Source organism: Oryza glaberrima, chromosome 9 (genome assembly GCF_000147395.1).
Source record: "Oryza glaberrima chromosome 9, OglaRS2, whole genome shotgun sequence".
In the NCBI taxonomy this organism is placed as follows: domain Eukaryota; kingdom Viridiplantae; phylum Streptophyta; class Magnoliopsida; order Poales; family Poaceae; genus Oryza; species Oryza glaberrima.
This window is the reverse complement of record NC_068334.1, coordinates 14,092,685-14,101,445: the sequence shown is the minus strand read 5'-3', so window position 1 is coordinate 14,101,445 and position 8,761 is coordinate 14,092,685. Positions and strand designations below refer to the sequence as shown.

General features: G+C 37.3%; 1 long non-coding RNA gene across 4 annotated transcripts; it reads right to left on the bottom strand.

Moving 5' to 3' along the window:
- Window positions 1-515: 515 nt before the first annotated feature.
- LOC127783897 (uncharacterized) lies at window positions 516-7,382 on the bottom strand. 4 transcript variants are annotated; one of them, XR_008019376.1, is made up of 5 exons: window positions 6,457-6,551; window positions 6,094-6,330; window positions 1,750-1,842; window positions 929-1,642; window positions 516-732 (listed from the first exon to the last, which is right to left on the bottom strand). It is a non-coding gene; the product is annotated as an uncharacterized LOC127783897 (long non-coding RNA). The 4 variants fall into 4 exon arrangements; XR_008019377.1 differs by lacking the exon at window positions 6,457-6,551 and adding an exon at window positions 6,591-7,382 and having other exon boundaries at window positions 516-1,642; XR_008019378.1 differs by lacking the exon at window positions 6,457-6,551 and adding an exon at window positions 6,591-7,378 and having other exon boundaries at window positions 516-1,642; window positions 6,094-6,197.
- Window positions 7,383-8,761: the final 1,379 nt, after the last annotated feature.

Here is an 8,761-nt window from a genome sequence, read left to right as displayed (position 1 = left end):
AAAACAATGTTTAATCCTGGTTCTAAAAATTCAACCGGCACTAAAAACAATGTTTAATCCTGGTTCTTATTAGAACCGGGACTATTGTGAAAGACCCATCAAAGAGGGACTATTGTGAAAATCAGCCGACCCATCAAATATCACTTCTTCAGTAGTGACTCAAGCCGCCTTAACTGGGTGTTTGCATTTACGGTTAATTATTTTTTCAGTAGTAGACAACGTACTCATCGATAGTGAGGTGTCTACGGCGACTTCGTCGATATCAACATATGCCGACTCAATTTTCAAAGGTGCTCATGAGATTGGATGTACATGCATGAATTCATATTGGTGAGTGTTCGTATGTGGACACCTGCGTTGTACTGTGTTCCAAAAAAAAAATTCCCAACTCAGGCCGTGGGTGGCCCTGGCGCTCGGATGTGGCCGTGTGCACAACTTCACATTAACATCAGCATGAGTAGTAGACAGGCACAGCCGTACAGATCACAAATCATCAGGTTGTACTAATAGTACAAGTAGCATCAGGCTATATATCAGCATTCACAAGGTGAAAGATAAATACAGTCATGTCCAAAATTTACATGGAGAGGATTCCACAGTGTAAAATTAACAGATTACAGACTGGAGAATGAATTGTCGTAATAAAACTGGCAATGATTTCTGGGCAGCCCAGAGAAGAATTCTTTGTTGGCATTTATGGTATATCAACGTGTCAAAATTCTTCAAGAGAAACTGCATGATAGTTCAAGCAGGGAATGAGGCACAGAGGCAAGAACTAAAAGTATAATCCTCGAAAATAAAAGAACGAAAAGCATAAACATAAGCAAACAACCCTACATCAGATAGACATCACCAGGGTATATAAGTGAGCACAAAATACGAAGCTACAATTTCAGACATGACAGAAGAAACAAAGGATGATGCTTACCAAACATGAAGTCATAAATACCAGGTTGTTTTACTTGCCAGATTCACCATCGACACATCAAGAGATGATGTAGTAAGACATGTACAACAAAGTGGATCATGTTATTCAGAATTCCATTCAATAACAGATACGTGCAACAGTAATAAACAAGATATATGTATCTTTCTTTTTTGGGACAAATGAAGTAATTAAAACTTTCAGTCATGCATTTCATGACGCCATCACCACACCAATAATGGTGCTTCCTCCACACGACATACATTAGTAATTGGCTTCAAACTAATATGTTTAACAAGCATATGTTTCACTAGTTCTGTTTTAGGGCACTACCAGAAGTCTAGAATACAACAACTTTTGAGAAAATGAGCAGTCGTTCTAAGTTTAAACTAGGCACGTAACATGTCCCTTTTCTTTGTACATGATGCTTAATGTTCAGTGCACATCTTTTCCTAGGCATGGCAACAAGTTCCTACTAATAAACTTAGCTTTGCTGGCGTTTCTATTTGGTCAATTATTTCTTTCCATTTTACATCTCAGATTAAATTATACAGATAGGTAGCCAATATCTTTTGGCGGCCACACTAATGGTCTACCATCCTAAAATTGAACTTGAAAACAATTGATGCAGAAGTAGGATTGCTGAATGACACACAACATCAGTTGCAGGCACCACACAGGATCATAGCACTCTTACAGTCGCACCTTTCCAAAATCCTGTTCCAAAAACGCCGTTTCTTTCAATAATGTGTTGCAAAATTAAGTACCTAATAGACAGATATTGACATCATGAATGATGAAATAATCCAAGCAGTTGTTCATACCTAACATATATATACAACAAGCAATGCGCAGAGAGCTTTCTTTGTCTTCCAGCCACTATACAATCGCTACTGACGATATAGAACACCTGTCACCTGATCAAATTATGCATGAATGGAGGACATCGAAAACTTAAACATTATTGAAGGAAGTCCATTTTGCAGAATATGACAAATACACATTTGATTTTGCAAACCATCCTTAATTAGCTTGACACAAACACGCGACTGTTGTTTCAGTTGAGATGGAGACGTTTTGGTAATGTTGACTCCTATATTAGGCAGCATGCAAATGACGCCCCATTCAGCTATAACTAAGAAATAGAAAGGGAGAAATAATGAAAATAGTGTAACCCAAGAAATTAGCAGTCTTTTTCTTACTTGGAAGATAGCAAGAATCACACATATTTCCTGGTAGGGTTAAATTTGATTTACAGATCATAAACAGTATCCTTATAGACGCCATGCCTTGTCAAAAACCTCCAGTAATTATTTGTGTCAGGGGTTAATTATTAATTACATGGTTGTGTTCAAGAGAATTTTATGGTACGGTACATTTGTTCATACAGAATTAATTGGACCACGCTTAACAGTTTTAGAACTATCTTTTGATCCCCATCTATCAAAATTTTCCTCTCTTCAGCTCCTTCCTATCCTCCTCTCCTCACCTATCCCAACGCCCATGATTCACCCCCGCCACATTTACGTGCACATCACCATATATATTTTAGGTACATGTGGTTTTTGGAATTATTCTATAAATATGCCATCATAAAGTATACTATAACCCGTATCTGCTTCTCCTTCCCAAAGGCATGATCACTTTTCCAATCAAGTTTGAACATATGAGAAACTACAGACTAAATTACAATTTTGAGGTTTTACATTATTTGGCTTGTAGAAAACTAACGAAATGATAGATGCCAACTTAAATTCTTCTTGCAAGGTTTCAAAAACAATAAAAGGATATATAGGACCTCAAAATAGCACATCAAAGTTAATTTCCTGGGTAGTCTTGGTTGTTTGGTGTCAATTTTCTTTTTCATTTTCATGCTGTATGCATGTTCCAAACTAGCCCTTTGTCCTCTGCTGATCTGTTCCAAATTACTCCCTCCTTTCTCATATAAAAAATGACATCCTAGAATGGTGCAATCAAACCTCAATATCATACAACATTAATTGATGCAAAAGTATTAGGATTTGATATATGAAAATGGAAACGGTATTAGTAGACCATGAAAAACACATTCATATAGTTATATTTTTAGCAACTTCTGTAATTATATATATAGTTAGAACAAGTAATGATGAAACAATACCTTTTTATCTTTGGAGATTGTGACGATGCCCAAAACATTAAGTAAAATGCAATGGAAACAGTACCCCTTTTTTTCTAATCTTTGGCACATCTGGTTTCGAGCTACAAAAACATCTACTATGCGACCCATCGTTTTGCGAAACAGCATATTTGCAAACGAAAAATAATTTGTGAATAAAACTTTTATATACGTGTTCTAAGCGATCTAAAAGCAAAGGCTGAAAAATAAACTTCGATGAAAAAACCCCAAAATTAACTCCAAATTTAAGGTCGAAAATTCAAATTTTGGTTGATAAGCATAAGCATAAGTGAAAAGATGAGGCCCATATAATACACTATCACAAAAACCATCAACTATAGCAGTTTTACATGACATGACCACATCATGATAACCACCAAGTAATACCAACACATAAAATCAGAAAGTTCATGAATCAAAGATGATTCAGGACCATCTATGTTTAGCCTTGTGTGGAAATGTTTCTGCCCTCCAATGAATAGCTAACACCAAATTTCTCGCCCACCATTTAATTGCAAGACAATCTAATATTATTAATCATTATTTCTTTAGAAAAAGAACTATATATATCGATTGGATTTTTTTTATGGTTCTCCAAGATTGTCTAGGCAATTCATTCCAAATTGATCTAATGCCTAATATCCCTCTTGTAATGATCTAAAAGAAGGAACAGAAGATATTTTTTTCACTTGCACATGGTTGTATGTAACGCAAGCAATGAATGAATCAATTTCTTTTGTCATATTTGAAATTTTTGGGAATATTGTCATATTTGAAATTGAAAATACAGCGTTCAAATGTAAATTTCATTTTTAAAGACATCATTTTTTTTATTTCATTTGGTAAATACTAGACTATTCATTTTAAGTCTACCCATCCAATTAAGATGAAATTGCATTATAAATTTAATACTACTCCCTCCATCCCATAGTGATCATCACCTAAACAGAGAGACCAAGGATAATAAAACATTCATCATTCTATAATTAATTCTCATCGGTTAAGGTGCTACATCGCTTCGTGTTCCGTGGATTGCATCAAGTTTTAAATATTGCATGTAATTGGACCAATAGAAATTAATCTTGGTTGGTTGTATGCAGTGCATTTAATGATGTTCATTTACTCTTCGCACAAATAAACAAATATGCACTTGTTAGAGGATGATCATTTTGGGAAGGCCTTAAAAACCTTGTGATGATCAAACTAGGATAGAGGGAGTAACCAACCGAGTAAGAATAAATCCTTGTAGAAAAAAAAAGTAGGATAAGTATTTGTGGGGAAAATGTAGACCTTTTACTTTGCATCGGTCGGCATATAGTAGGGATAAGTATTTGTGGGGAAAATGTAGACCGTTTACTTTGAATAGGTTGGTTATTAAGGACACATATACACATAGCATAAGTGTTACATGTGCAACAAATTTATTGACATGTGTGCAGCAAGCTGCACAACTTTGTGCTGAGTTCATGACATGCTTAATCAATAATTATATATAACCACTGCAATTGTATACTACATCCAAGATTTTTTCTTAAAAGGTTGATTAGCAAGATCCACCAATTGAATTTTCATATGGTTAAAGCCTACAAAGGTACTGTAGGGATATGTAGCGTATCATCTCCATTCAAGAAGAACATATGCACTAGAATTACCTGCCATCAATGGACCTTTTTGTTTTGTATTGAGAGATATAAATACTCCATAATTAATATAAAACAAAATATGCTCACTCTTGCAAAATCATGCCGTCATATTAACACATCCTAGCAAAAAGATTATATATATTAATTACAGCATAGAGGAGAACGCAACCATTTCCAAAGGCATTGCAAAATCATTAATAACAGATAGAGAACAAATAATCATAATCGCCTTCCAATCAAATCCTATCTAAGTCAGCTGACTAGCTATGCACATGTCGAATAAAAAAATTATATCATCACTTCTAATTGAAATTTAGTCGAGGCAGAGATCCATTAACTGTCTCTAGCTCTAAAAAAAAAACTGCATGCTCCATACATGCATCTCGAAGCACATATAAATATGCATTGGATAGATGCCACTGGAAGTGGGGGATTAATGAATATGCAGAAAAGATAATAAAATAGTCCAGCACTGCAAAAACAGCGAATTCATGCTTTTCAATTTAGAAATAATATTGCATATCTTGCAAATGTGGGGATCGAGCACACTTGCAACACTATGTATTATATATGTAAAAAAACAACGGTTATCTGAATTTCAATCGATTTGTGGTAACTTCCTCAAACGCAAAGACAAAAAATACGATTGGGGAGGTAAAGAAACTGTGAAGAAGCACAACAACTCGTACACGTAAAGATCTCCAAGAAGGTAAAACTCAGTTCATGGGTTAACGCAAAGCTATATTCTGCATACAATAAAACGACCTTTGGTTACACTTTGCTAGCTATTCCCAATTTTTCGCATGGAGGATTATACAGAAAACAAAAAGAAAACTCAGCCATTAGAGAGTTAGCAAAACGATTACATATGCTTAAACCGATGCAAACAACTGAGCCCCCTATATGTTGTTATCTCCTAGACTTATAACTGCAAACAACCCAGATTAAGAAAAATATCAACATGCAAGAGAGTAACTCAAGCTGAAAACAAAAACAATTGCACAAATGAACCAAAGACACCACAAGTTAATTACTCCTTAGTTCAACTGGCACATCAAAGACATTGATGAGCCCCGTATATGTTAATTTTCTCCTAGATTTTTAACTATGAAACCACATGCAACAGACTAAACCAAGCAGCTGAAAAGGAAAACAATTGCAGAAACGAATGAACCAACCAACCAATCACAAGTTCTATGTTACTCCGAGCTCAACAGGCAAATCCACGAGATGTGCAACTAATCACCATTATATTAGAGCCAAAAACCGTGAGGAATCTTGAAAAGAAAGAAGACACCACGGACACGCGGAACTGACAGTATAATACCACAAGTAGACCTTGTACGAGGAGGCATGCATGAGCTTACCGGAGAGATATGGAGGTTTTCCAGATCTTGAAGGCGATAGCTATGGCGGTAGGTGCAGAGATCTGCTCCCCTCTGCAGCAGCCATGGCGTCAGTCTCCTCCTACCTAACCCACCACAAGAACCATCACCATGAGATCGATCGATCGAGGAGGAGGAAAGCAAGAAGCGAAAGGAAAAAAAAAAAGAAAACAGCTCAAAATTAGCGAGATTTTCGGCTTGGTTTCCTCGCTAGACATCCTGTAAAGAAAAGGGAAAAGAGAACGAAGACAAGTGAGAGAGAGAGAGGAATGGAAGATGAAGAGGAAGGGGGAGCAACCAAAGCATGAAAGGACTAGTCAAAACAGTGGTTTCCGTTAACCACACCTGGGGCGGCGAGCAAAGATCCGTATTAATCAAAACCAAACAACCACGCGTCGTCTTCCCCAAGAGCAGTTGCTACTACTACTCCCCCACTAAATAATCCTTGGAAGGCACAAACATGGCAACGAGAAGCTCACCAAGAAAAGCAAGCGGCGCAAAGATAAATCCATGCGTGTCAGCAGCAGTAGTAGCCGCCTGTTCCAAAGAAGCAGCCGCCTCAGCACATCGGAATCCGAGCTCCGGGACAAGATAAGGCTCTGATTGGGAACCGAGCCATGCCGTCCTCGCTGCAGCACCTGCACACACGCGACGGAAACAACGGCAGGGGAGATGGATGGACGGATGGATGGACGGACAGCCATGGCGGAGCAAGTCCCGAGGCGGGGGGCGAGAGAGATCAGAGAGAGCTGACAGAGAGAGAAGTGAGCACGCAACGGCAAGCTGCGTCCGTCGTCTTCTTCGTCGTCACCAGTTTATTTCAGATGCAGTCTGCCCGCTGTGTGCTCACTCTCTTCTGTCAGCCAGCCGCGGCCACCGCCATCGGTTCTCGTCGCCCCCACATCCGTCCATCCATCCACGACACACCATCCCGTCGTCGACCACCGCGATCCAATCGCGGATCAACACGGTGACAAAGCATCAGAGAGAGAGAGGAAGACGACCACCCTGTCAAACAAGTACGACTATGGCGGAAGGAGCCAAGAAGAGGCCAGATCTGGGGAGGTCTCGTCTTCTTCTTCCTCAAACCGTTCCGGTGGCGCCGGCCTTAAATAGAGAGGATTAGGGGGTGATTGTTCATGCCTGCGCAATACCGTATGCCTATGGTGGTTAGGGTTGGGGGAGGAATGTGGCTAGTGAGGATGAGATTCTGCTCATCTTTCGCGATAGGAGTTGCGGCTGGAATATCCTCTCCTATGTGTAGTTGACGGCAAGTGAACCAACGGTTGATCGACGAATAGTCATATATCTAAAATAGTTTTATTTAGGTTCTTAAAAATATAAAATTCACTTATTGTAGATATTCGTTTATTTCTTATTATACGATTTGTCGTGTTTATTATTGTGATATATTTATCTTGTAAATATGTTATTGTAATATATCTTTGTATGTTTTGTGCTTCTATTTATATTATAATATTAATTCTCTATAATTATTACTGCCTTATTTGTATGCACCAAATATGAGTGTCTTTTATGCTTGAGTTCCCACAGCATTTACTACGAAGTGCACGTTTGTTCATCAATCGTATTATTCAATGATCAACACATATTGCTCCTTACTGTTGGTTCTGCAATAGTATTTCCTTTCCTGAGTACTACTGTTTCATTGTTTGTGCTTATTAATACAAACAAGCACAAATATTTTCTCCTTTAAAAAATGTTTGTGCTTGTTTGCATTACTAAGCCATAGATTCAAGGCAATGATGACAGAGGCATTTTGGCGAATATATAGTGTTTGCACACAAATAGATAATCTTTTTTTCCAATAGCCGTGATGTACAATAAAAGGCTCCACGATCATGTAGAAAAATTATCATTATATATTTATTGGTAAAACGATGTCATAAAATACGTAAAGTATTAAAGACTTTGGTGTCAGGGATGGTTGGGGCGAAAGAGTGCTTAGAATAATATGAAAAAGATCAAATTAGAGGTACTCCCTCCGTAAAAAAAAACAATCTAAGAGAGGATTTGACCCCTCCTAGTACAACGAATCTGGACAACCCTCTGTCTAGATTCGTGGTACTAGAAGCCCCTTTTAGATTGGTTTTTTTTTTTTTACGGAGGAAGTAATTGATAGGGCAAGTAGTATATTGGAATATTTATATATGTGGACACATTTCAAATGCTTGAAATGCTTATATTGATGGATAAAGTTAAAATTAATGTATCAAATTTAGAGAGGTTTAAGGTATTGTTGGCCATCTACCATAAGGACAAAAATATTTTATATTGACTTCAAAATTTCTTCAAAAGATCATCACTTTTTTGAATTTTTTTTGGCAAAAATAATTTTATATTATAAACCTTGATGAAGATGTAGTCTTTGAGTTATAATATCTCCAATATAAAAATCCAGAATTGACTTTAAACCGGTCCGGACGACATCTAGGGGTAAATGATAAGTTCCTGACTTCCTTCTCAAGGCGTTGTTACGGAAAATGCATCATAGTCTTTGTATTTCCGACATTAGTTGTGCATGTGTGTACTCCTTTTTTTTTCCTTTTTCTTATTATATGATTCTGTGCATCCCTAGTTATTACAGAGATCAAATATTTTTACTAAGCCAAATAACTCATGATCTACA